We start from the raw sequence: 14323 nt of genomic DNA, 5'->3' as shown, positions 1-14323 counted from the left end.
CTAGTACTAAACGTTTACACAGTTCATACAATACAAGTACTTGTTAGAACATAGCAGGTTTCAGGCCTTGTTAAAGGCTGTCTCTTGAGCTTTACCCCAAACCCAGTCGTTACCCTTGCGTAGCAATAAATGCAATGGTTCCAGCAAAATGCTCAACCCCAGTAGAAAGTTACCAAAATAGTTGAGGAGTCACAAAAACGAACGCAGCTCCGTAACATTCTGTGGTCTGGGTGCATTCTTGATGGCCTCCTTCTTGGAGTCTATGGGTCTGATGCCGTCCGCTGCAATCTTTCCCCCCAGAAATTCGACCTCTAGCACCAGGAAAACACACTTGGAGCATTTCAGCCTGAGTCCCACTCTGTCCAGTCGCTTGAGAACATCTTCCAGGTTGTGCAAGTGTTTGGTGATGTTGCGACCAGTGATCAAGATGTCGTCATGGAACACCACGGGTGCGTGGAACCGATTTCAGCAGACTCTCCATGTTCCTCTGGAAGATGGCCGCCGCCGAGCGAATTCCAAAGGGGCATCTCTGGTATATGAACAGGCCTCTGTGCGTGTTGATGCACGTCAATTTTTTTGAAGGTTCAGCTAGCTCCTGTGTCATGTAAGCAGGGGTTAGATCCAGCTTGGTGAACGACTTCCCCCTGTTAGCATTGCAAACAGGTCATCTGCTTTGGGTAGTGGGTACTGGTCCTGTAACGAGACTTGGTTGATCGTTACCTTGTATTCCCCGCAAATTATGACCGTCCCATCGCTCTTCAACATCGGCAAAATTGGACTGGCCCACTCGTTGAACTCGACTGGTGATATGATCCCCTCTCGTTGAAGTCTGTCCAGGTCGATCTTAACTTTCTCTCGCATCATGTATGGAACCGCTCAGGCCTTGTGATGAACGAGTCATGCATCAGGGACTCGATAGATCTGCACTTTGGCGCCTGTGAAGTTGCTGATAAGAACATAAGAACATAAGAATTAGGAACAGGAATAGGCCATCAAGCCCCTCGAGCCTGCTCCGCCATTCAATAAGATCATGGCTGATCTGGCCGTGGACTCAGCTCCACTTACCCGCCCTCTCCCCGTAACCCTTAATTCCCTTATTGGTTAAAAATGTATCTATCTGTGACTTGAATACATTCAATGAGCTAGCCTCAACTGCTTCCTTGGGCAGAGAATTCTGGGAGAAGAAATTCCTTCTCAACTCGGTTTTAAATTGGCTCCCCCGTATTTTGAGGCTGTGCCCCCTAGTTCTAGTCTCCCCTACCAGTGGAAACAACCTCTCTGCCTCTATCTTGTCTATCCCTTTCATTATTTTAAATGTTTCTCTAAGATCACCCCTCATCCTTCTGAACTCCAACGAGTAAAGACCCAGTCTACTCAATCTATCATCATAAGGTAACCCCCTCATCTCCGGAATCAGCCTAATGAATCGTCTCTGTACCCACTCCAAAGCCAGTATATCCTTCCTTAAGTAAGGTGACCAAAACTGCACGCAGTACTCCAGGTGCGGCCTCACCAATACCCTATACAATTGCAGCAGGACCTCCCTGCTTTTGTACTCCATCCCTCTCGCAATGAAGGCCAACATTCCATTCGCCTTCCTGATTACCTGCTGCACCTGCAAACTAACATTTTGGGATTCATGCACAAGGACCCCCAGGTCCCTCTGCACCACAGCATGTTGTAATTTCTCCCCATTCAAATCATATTCCCTTTTACTGTTTTTTTTCCCAAGGTGGATGACCTCACACTTTCCGACATTGTATTCCATCTGCCAAACCTTCGCCCATTCGCTTAACCTATCCAAATCTCTTTGCCGCCTCTCTGTGTCCTCTACACAACCCGCTTTCCCACTAATCTTAGTGTCATCTGAAAATTTTGTTACACTACACTCTGTCCCCTCTTCCAGGTCATCTATGTATATTGTAAACAATTGTGGTCCCAGCACCGATCCCTGTGGCACACCACTAACCACCGATTTCCAACTCAAAAAGGACCCATTTATCCCGACTCTCTGCTTTCTGTTAGCCAGCCAATTCTCTATTCATGCTAATACATTTCCTCTGACTCCGCGTACCTCTATCTTCTGCAGTAACCTTTTGTGTGGCACCTTATCGAATGCCTTTTGGAAATCTAAATACACCACATCCATCGGTACACCTCTATCCACCATAGAAACATAGAAGCATAGAAACATAGAAAATAGGTGCAGGAGTAGGCCATTCGGCCCTTCTAGCCTGCACCGCCATTCAATGAGTTCATGGCTGAACATGCAACTTCAGTACCCCATTCCTGCTTTCTCACCATACCCCTTGATTCCCCTAGTAGTAAGGACTTCATCTAACTCCATGCTCGTTATATCCTCAAAGAATTCCAGTAAATTAGTTAAACATGATTTCCCCTTCATGAATCCATGCTGCGTCTGCTTGATTGCACTATTCCTATCTAGATGTCCCGCTATTTCTTCCTTAATGATAGTTTCAAGCATTTTCCCCACTACAGATGTTAAACAAACCGGCCTATAGTTACTTGCCTTTTGTCTGCCCCCTTTTTTAAACAGAGGCCTGGTTCGAATAACGATGGGAATTTGTTTAGCACTTGGGTGCACAAGGCATCATCCTCCGAAGACAGAGCTTTGATGTCGTCCCAGTTCCATCGGATCTTTCCTAGCCAGCTTCTGCTGAACAGCGTTGGGCCATCGCCTGATACAATCCATAGTGGTAAATCATGCACAGCCCCATCGTACAATATTTTCACTGTCGGACTGCCAATGACTGGTATGAGCTCTTTGGTGTAAGTGCGCAGCTTGGTGTGGATCGTGCTTAGTTTTGGCCTTTGTGTCTTGTTGCCCCACAGTTTCTCAAAAGCCTTCTGGCTCATAATTGACTGACTCACACCCTGTCCAATTCCATGGAAACTGGAATGCCGTTTAATTTGACTTTTAACATTATTGGAGGGCTTTTGGTGGTGAAGGTGTGTACCCCATACACGTCCTCTTCAGTCACGGGTTGAGTTGCCTCTCTTACTCGTTTAGCGTGACCCACGCCGGATCGGTCATCTTCTGCTGACTCTGCCACGTGGTGAGTTGCAGCACGTCTGCTCATTTGCTGGAGGTGCCCCATTGTTCCACAGCCCTTGCACACGTAGTACTTGAATCGAAATTGATAGAGTCGATGATTACCCCCACAGCGCCAACATGGTGCTAATGGATTCACATTCACGCCCCACGGCGGACTCTGAGTCATCCTAGGTCTGGCCTCTGCGGGCGTGTAGGCCCTGCCATGTACAGTTCTGCCTGCTGAAGGCATTACTTTATGCACAGTTCTTGCCAGTGAGTTCCGATGCTGCAAAATGATATCTGTTTAGTGTTGTCGTTCATGGACATAAAAGCCTGGGCTATCGTGATGGCCTTGCTCAGATCTAGGAATTCAGCAGACAGCAGTTTGCGAAGAATGACCTTGTGGCCGATTCCAAGCACGAAAAAGTTCTGCAACACTTTCCCCAAAAATCCAGCAAATATGCACAGACACGCAAGGCATCTTAGGTCAGCGACATAGCTCGCCACGTCCTGGCCCTCGGAACGGTGGTGCGTATAAAAGCAATACCTGGCCATTAAGATGCTCTCCTTCGGCTTGGAGTGCTCCCGAACCAGCGTGCACAGCTCTTCATATGTCTTCCCAGTTGGTTTTATCAGTGCTAGCAGATTTTTGATGAGGCCATATATCGTGGACCCGCAAACGGTGAGGAGAATCGCCCTGCGCTTGACCGCGATTTCTTCCTTTTCCAGCTCGTTGGCAATGAAGTACTGGTCAAGCCGCACAACGAAGGCTTCCCAATCATCACTCTCAACAACTCTCTCAAAAATATCAACAGCAGCCATAACTGTGTGAAAGTTCATGATCTGTTACTCATCGCCAATTGTTATGTTTAGAATAACTCCACAAACTGTATATCTTAAGCTCAAACTATTGTGACCTTGGTCTCTTTATTGTAACTCCAGAGTGAGGAGGCAGCATGGTGGACTGCCTTTTATACCTGCTTGCCGAGGGTGTGCAGGTGACCCTTTGATCTCCCACAGGTGTGACCCCTGGTGGCAAGTCTTACATACATAACAATATTAATAAAGCTTTTACAATCTTGTTTTGCCATAATTCTATTTTCCTTAGCTGAGTTATTGTGTTGTATAGATTAAAAATAATTACTTAAAATTATTTAGAATATATTTAACGTGTTCTAGTTGCTTCTCTAGTTGCAGTAATTGACCATTTTTAATTTGTACTTGTGACGTGGGCGATGCTGGCAAGGCCATACTTATTACTCATTGCTAGTTGCCGAGATGGTGGCAGTGGGCTTTCTTCTTGAAGACCTGGTAGCAATTGTTTGCTAAACTATTTCAGAGGGCATTCAGAGTCAACCACAATATGCTAATCTGATAAATATTCTCGGTCGAGTTATTTTTAATTACATCTGAATGCTATATTTTTGTGTATTACTCACTAAACTAACGCATCTATATAGGCATATACTCTGTTGTGTATCTGTAAAGCATGCACTCACATGTTCCGTCACCAGGGAGCGCATCCCCTGAAGTCCCAAGGGATACCAGCATCCCTTGGGAGCACTGTATATAAGCCGGCCCCTAAGGCCTGTTCCTCACTCTGGAGTGTCTTAATAAAGACAGGGGTCACTGTTACTTTAATCTCCCTGTGTGCAGTCTCATCTGTGTTAGGAACATAATAACTGGCGACGAGGATACGAATCCAACGCAAAGATGCAGCAAACTGTGGGCATCCTGGAGAAGTTCTCGGAGGGTGAGGACTGGGAAGCCTATGTTGAACGGCTAGACCAGTACTTTGTAGCCATGAGCTGGATGGAGAAGGAGGCGCTGCAAAAAGGAGAGCGGTCCACCTCACGGTCTGCGGGGCACCGACCTACAGCCTCATGAAGAATCTTCTGGCTCTGGTGAAACCCACAGATAAGTCGTATGAGGAGCTGTGTACACTGGTTCGGGAGTATCTTAACCTGAGAGGGAGAACGTGCTGATGGCGAGGTATTGGTTCTGCCAGCGATCTGAAGGTCAGGAAGTGGCGAGCTACGTCGCCGAGCTAAGGCGACTTGCAGGACAATGTGAGTGTGATGGCTACCTGGAGCAAATGCTCAGAGACTTTTTTGTACTGGGCATTGGCCACGAGACCATCCTACGAAAACTTTTGACTGTAGAGACACCGACCCTCAGCACGGCCATTGCGATAGCACAGGCATTTATGTCCATCAGTGATAACACCAAACTAATCTCTCAGCACACAGGTGCTAGCAATGTTCAGAAGTTAACTGGAACTGTGTTTGCGAGCAGAAATGTACAGGGCAGAAACCATGAGTCTGCAACTGCCAGCAGGCCTCAGATGACTCAGAATTCCCAACAAAGGATGAATGCAAGGCAATTCACATCTTGTTGGTGTTGTGGAGGCTTCCATTCAGCCTATTCATGCTGCTTCAAAGGTTATGTTTGCAAGAGCTGTGGAACAATGGGGCACCTAAGCTGCAAGCTCTGCAAAACCTGCTAACCACCACGTGGCAGAGTAAAATTGTTCCATGGTGGATCAAACCAATTTCGAGCCTCAGAGAGAGGAGACAGATGCTGAAGTACACAGGGTGCACACATTTTCGATGAAATGTCCACCTATAATGCTAAATGTAAAATTGAATGGCTTACCCATAGCCTTGAAACTGGACACTGGCGCTAGCCAATCCATCATGAGTAAAAAGATGTTTGAGAGACTGTGGTACAACAAGGCATTCAGACCAGCCCTGAGCCCCATCCACACGAAACTGAGAACGTACACCAAAGAGCTTATCATTGTCCTGGGAAGCGCCATGGTCAAGATCACCTACGAGGGCACGGTGCACGAACTGCCATTCTGGAATATCCCAGGCGATGGCCCCACACTGCTCGGAAGGAGCTGGCTGAGCAAAATCCGCTGGAACTGGGATGACATCCGAGCGCTATCACATGTCGATGAGGCCTCATGTACCCAGGTTCTTAACAAATTTCCTTCCCTTTTTGAGCCAGGCATTGGAAACTTCTCCGGGGCGAAGGTGCAGATCCACTTAGTCTCAGAGGCACGACCCATCCACCACCACCACATGATAAATCACCTGTCACCGCCCGCCAGATTAGGACTTGGACCAGCCAAGATCCTCTGCTGTCCCGAGTAAAAAACTGTATACTGCATGGGAGCTGGGCCAGCATCCCCGTTGAAATGCAAGAGCTAATCAAGCCGTTCCAACGACGAAAGGACGAGCTGTCCATTCAGGCAGACTGCTTGTTGTGGGGTAACCGCGTAATGCTACCCAAAAAGGGCAGGGAGACGTTCATCTCGGATCTCCACAGCACACACCCGGGTATAGTAATGATGAAAGCGATAGACAGATCCCACGTGTGGTGGCTCGGTATCAACTCTGACTTAGAGTCCTGTGTACGGCAATGCAGCGTGTGTGCTTAGTTGAGCAACACGCCCAGAGAGGCACCACTAAGTTTGTGGTCCTGGCCCTCCAGACCACGGTCAAGGATCCATGTCGACTATGCGGGCCCGTTTCTCGGTAAAATGTTCTGGTGGTGGTGGATGCTTTTTCAAAATTAATTGAAAATGAAATAATGTCGGGAAGCACCGCCACCGCCATCATTGAAAGCCTGAGGGCCATGTTTGCCACCCACGGCCTGCCTGACATACTGGTCAGTGACAACGGGCCATGTTTCACCAGTGCCGAATTTAAAGAATTCATGACCCACAATGGGATCAAGCATGTCACCTTGGCCCCGTTTAAACCAGCCTCCAATGGGCAGACAGAGTGGGCAGTATAAACAATCAAACAGACCTTCAAATGAGTCACAGAAGGCTCACTCCAAACCCGCCTGTCCCGAGTACTGCTCAGTTACCGCACGGGACCCCACTCGCTCACGGGTGCCCCCGGCTGAGCTACTCATGAAAAGGACACTTAAAACCAGACTCTCGCTGGTTCACCTCAACCTGCATGATCAGGTAGAGAGCAGATGGCAGCAACAAAATGTAAACGATGGTCGCACCACTGTGTCATGGAAAATTGATCTGAATGACCCTGTGTATGTGCTAAACTATGGACATGGTCCCAAGTAGATCGCGGGCACGGTGATAGTTAAAGAAGGGAATAGGATGTTTATAGTCAAACTAGACAATGGACAATGGACAATGGACAAAACACCTGGAAACGAGGCTGGGGTTCACAGACTGCCCTGAACAGCCCACAACACACACCCAAAGGATCAACGACACCACCCGGACCAGGAAATCGAACCCATCACGCCCAACAGCCCAGCAAGGCCAGGCTCACCTAGCAGCCTTGCAGGGCCAACAACACGCCAACCCAGCGAGGGCACAGCCAACACACCAGAACAGACATTTTGTACCGAGGCGGTCCACCAGGGAAAGAAAGGCTCCCGACCGCCTCACCTTGTAAATAGTTTTCACTTTGACTTTGGGGGGCGGAGTGATGTTGTGTATCTGCAAAGCATGCACTCCCATGTTCCGCCACCAGGGAGTGCATCCCTTGGGAGCATTGTATATAAGCCGGCCCTTAAGGCCTGTTCCTCACTCTGGAGTGTCTTAATAAAGACTGAGGTCACTGTTACTTTAACCTCCCTGTGTGCAGTCTCATCTGTGTTAGGAACACAATATACTCAATGGTGCAGTGTTCTTGAAGAAGAGCAAGGGAGTTCTCCCGGTGTCCTGGCCAACAGTTATCCCACAACCAACATCTAAAACAGATGATCTTGTCATTTATTTCATTGCTGTTTGTGGGAGCTTCCTGTGTGCAATTTGGCTGCCGAGTTTCCTACATTACAACAGTGTCTACATTTCAAAAGGTATTTCATTGACTGTACAGCATTTGGAATGTCCTGAGGTCATGAAAGACACTATATAAATGCAAGTCTTTCTTTATTTATTTTCAAAAATGATTTTTTCTAAACAAGCACTGAAAGCATTATATGCACAAGTATTCTAAGATGTAGCTAGAATGCAGTATGCACATTGACACTGGGAGTAGGTAGGGCTCAGAATGTCTGAATTATTTAACCTGGAGATAGCTCAAGAAATCACAGGCATAAAAAGTAATTCATTTGGGGGTGAAAATTGGCCCATGTGGAAGCTGCAAAGAACTTTTGGTAGTAAAAAGAAAATCAAACAATGTCTATTTTCGTATAAGTACGACAGCAACCTTATCTCTGCATAGTAATTGCTAGAATTAAACTGCCAGCTAATACAACAACTTGTATTTATATAATGCCTTTAACGTAGTAAAACATCCCAAGGCACTTCACAGAAGTGTTATAACACAAAAAACTTGACACCGAGCCAGATAAGGAGAAACTAGGGCAGATGACCAAAAGCTTGGTCAAAGAGGTAAATTTTAGGGAGCGTCTTAAAGGAGGAAAGAGAGATAGAGAGGCGGAGAGGTTTAGGGAGGGAGTTCCAGAGCTTGGGAACTGAAGGCAGGCCACCAACGGTTTAAATCAGGGTTGCTCAAGGGGCAGAATTAGAGAAGCATAGACATTTTAGTGGGGGCCGGGGGGTGGGGGGAGGGGGCTGTGGTTGTGGGGCTGGAGGAGATTACAGAGATTACAGGGACAAGGCCATGGAGGAATTTGAAAACAAGGATGAAAATTTTAAAACTGAGGCATTGCTTAATTTGGAGCCAATGTAGATCAGCAATCACAGGGGTTATGGGTGAACGAGATGGTGCAAGTTCGGACATGGGCTGCCGAATTTTGGATGACCTCAAGTTTATTTATGGTAGAATGTAGGAGACCAGCCAGGAGTGCATTGAAACAGTCAAGTCTGTAACAAACATGGATTAGGGTTTCAGCAGCAGATGAGCTGAGGCATGGAGGAGACGGGCAAAGTTATGGAGGTGGAAATAGGCGGTCTTAGTTACGGCTCAGATATGTGGTCAAAATCTCATTTCAGGGTCAAATATGACACCAAGGTTGCATACAAATCTGGTTCAGCCTCAGATGCTAGGGAGAGCGATGGAGTCGGTGGCTAGAAACAGAGTTTGTGGCAGGGACTGAAGACAATGGCTTCAGTCTTCCCAATATTTAATTGGAGAAAATTTCTGCTCATTCAGTACTGGCTGTCAGACAAGCAATCTGATAATTTAGAGACCGTAGAGGGGGTCAAGAAACATGGGGGAAGAAATTGCCCCTTCCCTTAAGGCCTGTTACCACCGGAAATCGGCGGCCACGCTGCGGAGTGCCACGACCATCGATTGTTCGTGTAATGGCTGCCATTATCAAAATTGCGCTCTGGCGGTATCCCGGTGGTGACCCACACCCCCACCTACCGCTCCGCTGCTGCTGAGCCGTCCTAAGTGCGTCATCAGAGTGCGCACTGCCAACATTCTACCCCGACGGCAAAATTCCGCCGAGAAAATCTTCCTCCCACTGGGCTGTGCCAAAAGATGTCAAAAGAATGTAAAAAAAACTTCTTTGTGAACATGAGTATGATACATTTAAAGGCGGTTAATGAAGATCTGAAAAGGAAGGCTAAAGCTAAAGATGTCAGCTCGTAAAAAAAAATACTGAAAGGAGATTATTGCTTATACAAACATTACGAAAAATATGGAGACCATGGGGTTGATTTTCATCCCCCCACTGGGCAGGAATCGGGTGTTAGCACAATGAAAATGGCAGTGCAGCATTAGCTGTCCCATTCCCGCCGATGTCTGGATCTCTGCCCATTTTGGTGGTGAAATGGTGAAATGGAAGGTCCAGGTGCCCTACAGAAACAGACGGAGCAACCACTTTGATCCGACGCCATATTATAAAAAGGATATAGAGGCACTGGAGAGGGCGCAGAGAAGATTTACAAGGATGATACCAGAAATGCGAGGGTATATTATCAGGAAAGGATGAACAGGCTGGGTCTCTTTTGTGTTGAAAAGAGAAGGCTGAGGGGTGACCTAATAGAGGTCTTTAAAATTATGAAAGGTTTTGATAAAGTAGATACAGAGAGAATGTTTCCACTCGTGGGGAAGAGCATAACTAGAGGCCATCAATATAAGATGGTCACCAAGAAATCAAATAGGGAAGTCAGAGGAAATTTCTTTACCCAGAGAGTGGTGAGAATGTGTAACTCGCTACCACAGGGAGTGGTTGAAGCGAATAGTATGGATGCATTTAAGGAGCGGTTAGATAAGTATATGAGGGAGAAGGGAATAGAGAGTTGTGTTGATAGAGTAAGTTGAGGAAAGACGGGAGGAGGCTCAAATGGAGCATAAACGTTGGCATGGACTGGTGAGGCCGAACGGCCTATTTCTGTGCTGTGTATCCGATGTAATCCTATGATCCATTCATGTGGGATGTGGTTAGTGAAGGGCTAGGGCTGGGGCTTGGGGAAGTTTAGACAGTGAGAGGGCGGGGGGGGGTTGAAAGCCGAGGAGCTGTTTGCAGGGGAGCTCCCTAGGGAGCTGCTACCACGACGGTCGCTGATCCTGCCACAGCACACAACTCGGGAGCAGCAAAGCAGCATTACAGACGGCTAAAGGCTAAGGTCCAACAAAAAACCCGGGACCTAAAGAACAGGTGGTGGATGGAGAAAGCACAGGAGATACAGCAGCTGGCCGACAACCATGATGTGCGAGGTTTCTTCACCGCAGTCAAGGCCACAGAAGGGCCAAACTCCCAAGGCCCCACCCCACTCCTGGCCAAGAACGGGGAAACACTCATCAAGGACACCGAGGCAGTCAGGAAGGAACACTTCGAAGATCTCCTCATTTGAGACTCTGCCTTTGACTTGAGTGTTCTCAACTCCATTCCGCAGCATGCTACCCGCCACCACCTCAGTGAGACCCCAACACTGCATGAGGTAGAAAAGGCCATAAGACAGCTAAAAAACAACAAGGCTACAGGAGCGGATGGAATCCCTGCTGAGGCATTGAAGTATGGCGGAGAGGCACAACTGGCACAAATACACGTCGTCATCTCTCTCATCTGGAGGGAGGAGAGCATGCTGGGAGATCTTAGAGATGCAGTGATCGTGACCATCTTTAAAAAAGGGAACAAGTCTGACTGCAGCAACTACAGAGGAATCTCCCTGCTATCAACCGCTGGGAAAGTCGTCGCTAGAGTCCTCCTCAACCGACTTCTCCCCGTGGCCGAGGAGCTCCTCCCGGAGTCACAGTGCGGATTTCGTCCCCTCTGGGGCACAATGGACATAATCTTTTGCAGCGCGACAGTTGCAGGAAAAATGCAGGGAACAGCGGCAGTCCTTATACATGGCCTTCTTCGACCTTACAAAGGCCTTTGACACTGTCAACCACGAGGGTCTATGGAGCGTCATTCTCTGTTTCGGATGCCCCCAAAAGTACGTCACCGTCCTCCGTCTGCTCCACGATGACATGCAGGCCTTGATCCTTACCAACGGATCCATCACAGATCCAATCCACGTCCGGACCGGGTCAAGCAGGGCTGCGTCATTGCCCCAACTCTCTTCTCAATCTTCCTCGCTGCCATGCTCCACCTCAGAGTCAACAAGCTCCCCGCTGGAGTGGAACTAAATTACAGAACCAGTGGGAAGCTGTTCAACCTTCGCCATCTCCAGGCCAGGTCCAAGACCACTCCAACTTCTGTCGTCGAGCTACAGTACGCGAACAACGCCTGCTTCTGTGCACACACGGAGGCTGAACTCCAGGACATAGTCGACGTGTTTACCGAGGCGTACGAAAGCATGGGCCTTATGCTAAACATTAGTAAGACAAAGGTCCTCCACCGGCCTGTCCTCACCGCACAGCACTGCCCCGCAGACATCAAGATCCACGGCGCGGCCCTGGACAACGTGGACCACTTTCCTTACCTCGGGAGCCTCCTATCAACAAGAGCAGACATTGACGACGAGATCCAACACCGCCTCCAGTGTGCAGTGCAGCCTTCGGCCACCTGAGGAAAAGAGTGTTTGAACACCAGGCCCTCAAAACTGTCACCAAGCTCATGGTCTACAGGGCTGTAGTAATACCCGCCCTCCTGTATGGCTCAGAGACATGGACCATGTACAGCAAACACCTCAAGTCGCTGGAGAAATACCACCAGCGATGTCTCCGCAAGATCCTGCATATCTCCTGGGAGGACAGACGCACCAACATTAGCGTCCTCGTCCAGGCCAACATCCCCAGCATTGAAGCACTGACCACACTTGATCAGCTCTGCTGGGCAGGCCACATAGTTCGCATGCCAGACACGAGACTCCCAAAGCAAGCGCTATACTCAGAACTCGTCCACAGCAAATGAGCCAAAGGTGGGCAGAGGAAACGTTACAAGGACACCCTCAAAGCCTCCCTGATAAAGTGCGACATCCCCACTGACACCTCGGAGTCCCTGGCCATAGACCGCTCTAAGTGGAAGAAGTGCATTCGGGAGGGCGCTGAGCTCCTCAAGTATCGTCGCCGAGAATATGCAGAAATCAAGCGCAGACAGCGGAAGGAGTGTGCGGCAAACCAGGCTCCCTGCCCACCCTTTCCCTCAACGACTATCTGTTCCACCTGCGACAGAGAGTGTGGTTCTCGTATTGGACTGTTCAGCCACCTAAGAACTCATGCTAAGAGTGGAAGCAAGTCTTCCTCGATTCTGAGGGACTGCCTATGATGATGATGGGTTAGTGAAAGATAGAAACATAGAAAAATAAAAATAGGTGCAGGAGTAGGCCATTTGGCCCTTCCAGCCTGCACCACCATTCAATAAGATCATGGCTGATCATTCACCTCAGTACCCCTTTCCTGCTTTCTTTCCATACCCCTTGATCCCTTTAGCCGTAGGGACCATATCAAACTCCCTCTTGAATATATCCAATGAACTGGAGTCAACAACTCTCTGCAGTAGGGAATTCTACAGGTTAACAACTCTGAGTGAAGAAGTTTCTCCTCATCTCAGTCCTAAATGATTTACCCCTTATCCTTAGACTGTGTCCCCTGGTTCTGGACTTCCCCAACATCGGGAACATTCTTCCTGCATCTAATTTGTTCAGTCCCGTTAGAATTTTATATGTTTCTATGAGATCCCCTCTCATCCTTCTAAACTCCAGTGAATACAGGCCCAGTCGATCAAGTCTCTCCTCCTTTGTCAGTCCTGCCATCCCAGGAATCAGTCTGGTGAACCTTCGCTGCACTCCCTCAATAGCAAGAACGTCCTTCCTAAGGTTAGGAGACCAAAACTGAACACAATATTCCAGGTGAGGCCTTACTAAGTAAGGCTTGTACAACTGCAGTCAGACCTCCCTACTCCTATACTCAAATCGTCTAGCTATGAAGGCCAACATACCATTTGCCTTCTTCACCAGCTGCTGTACCTGCATGCCAACTTTCAATGACTGATATACCATGACACCCAGGTCTCATTGCACCTCCCCTTTTCCTAATCTGCCACCATTCAGATAATATTCTGCCTTCGTGTTTTGCCACCCAAGTGTATAACCTCACATTTATCCACATTATACTGCATCTGCCATGCGTTTGCCCATTCACCTAACCTGTCCAAGTCACCCTGCAGCCTCTTAGCGTCCTCCTCACAGCTCACACCGCCACCCAGCTTAGTGTCATCCCTTTAGTTTAACCCCTCCCCAACAGCACTAACAAACACTCCCCCTAGGACATTGGTTCCAGTCCTGCCCAGGTACAGACCGTCCGGTTTGTACTGGTCCCACCTCCCCCAGAACTGGTTCCAATGTCCCAGGAATTTGAATCCCTCCCTTCTGCACTACTCCTCAAGCCACGTATTCATCTTAGCTATCCTGCAATTGCTACTTTGACTAGCACATGGCACTGGTAGCAATCCTGAGATTACTACCTTTGAGGTTCTACTTTTTAATTTAACTCCTAGCTCCTGAAATTCAGCTTGTAGGACCTCAGCCCGTTTTTTTTAACCTATATTGTTGGTACCTATATGCACCACGACAACTGGCTGTTCACCCTCCCCCTCCAGAATGCCCTGCAGCCGCTCTGAGACATCCTTGATCCTTGCACAGGGAGGCAACATATCATCCTGGAGTCTCGATTGCGGCCGCAGAAACGTCTATCTGTTCCCCTTACAATTGAATCCCCCATCACTATAGCTCTCCCACTCTTTTTCCTGCCCTCCTGTGCAGCAGAGCCACCCACAGTGCCATGAACTTGGCTGCTGCTGCCCTCCCCTGATGAGTCATCTCTCCCCACAACAGTACCCAAAATGGTGCATCTGTTTTGGAGAGGGATGACCGCAGGGGACCCCTGCACTACCTTCCTTCCACTGCTCTTCCTGTTGGTC

Source organism: Pristiophorus japonicus, chromosome 4 (assembly GCF_044704955.1).
Source record: "Pristiophorus japonicus isolate sPriJap1 chromosome 4, sPriJap1.hap1, whole genome shotgun sequence".
Classification (NCBI taxonomy): domain Eukaryota; kingdom Metazoa; phylum Chordata; class Chondrichthyes; family Pristiophoridae; genus Pristiophorus; species Pristiophorus japonicus.
This window is presented reverse-complemented; position numbering follows the sequence as displayed.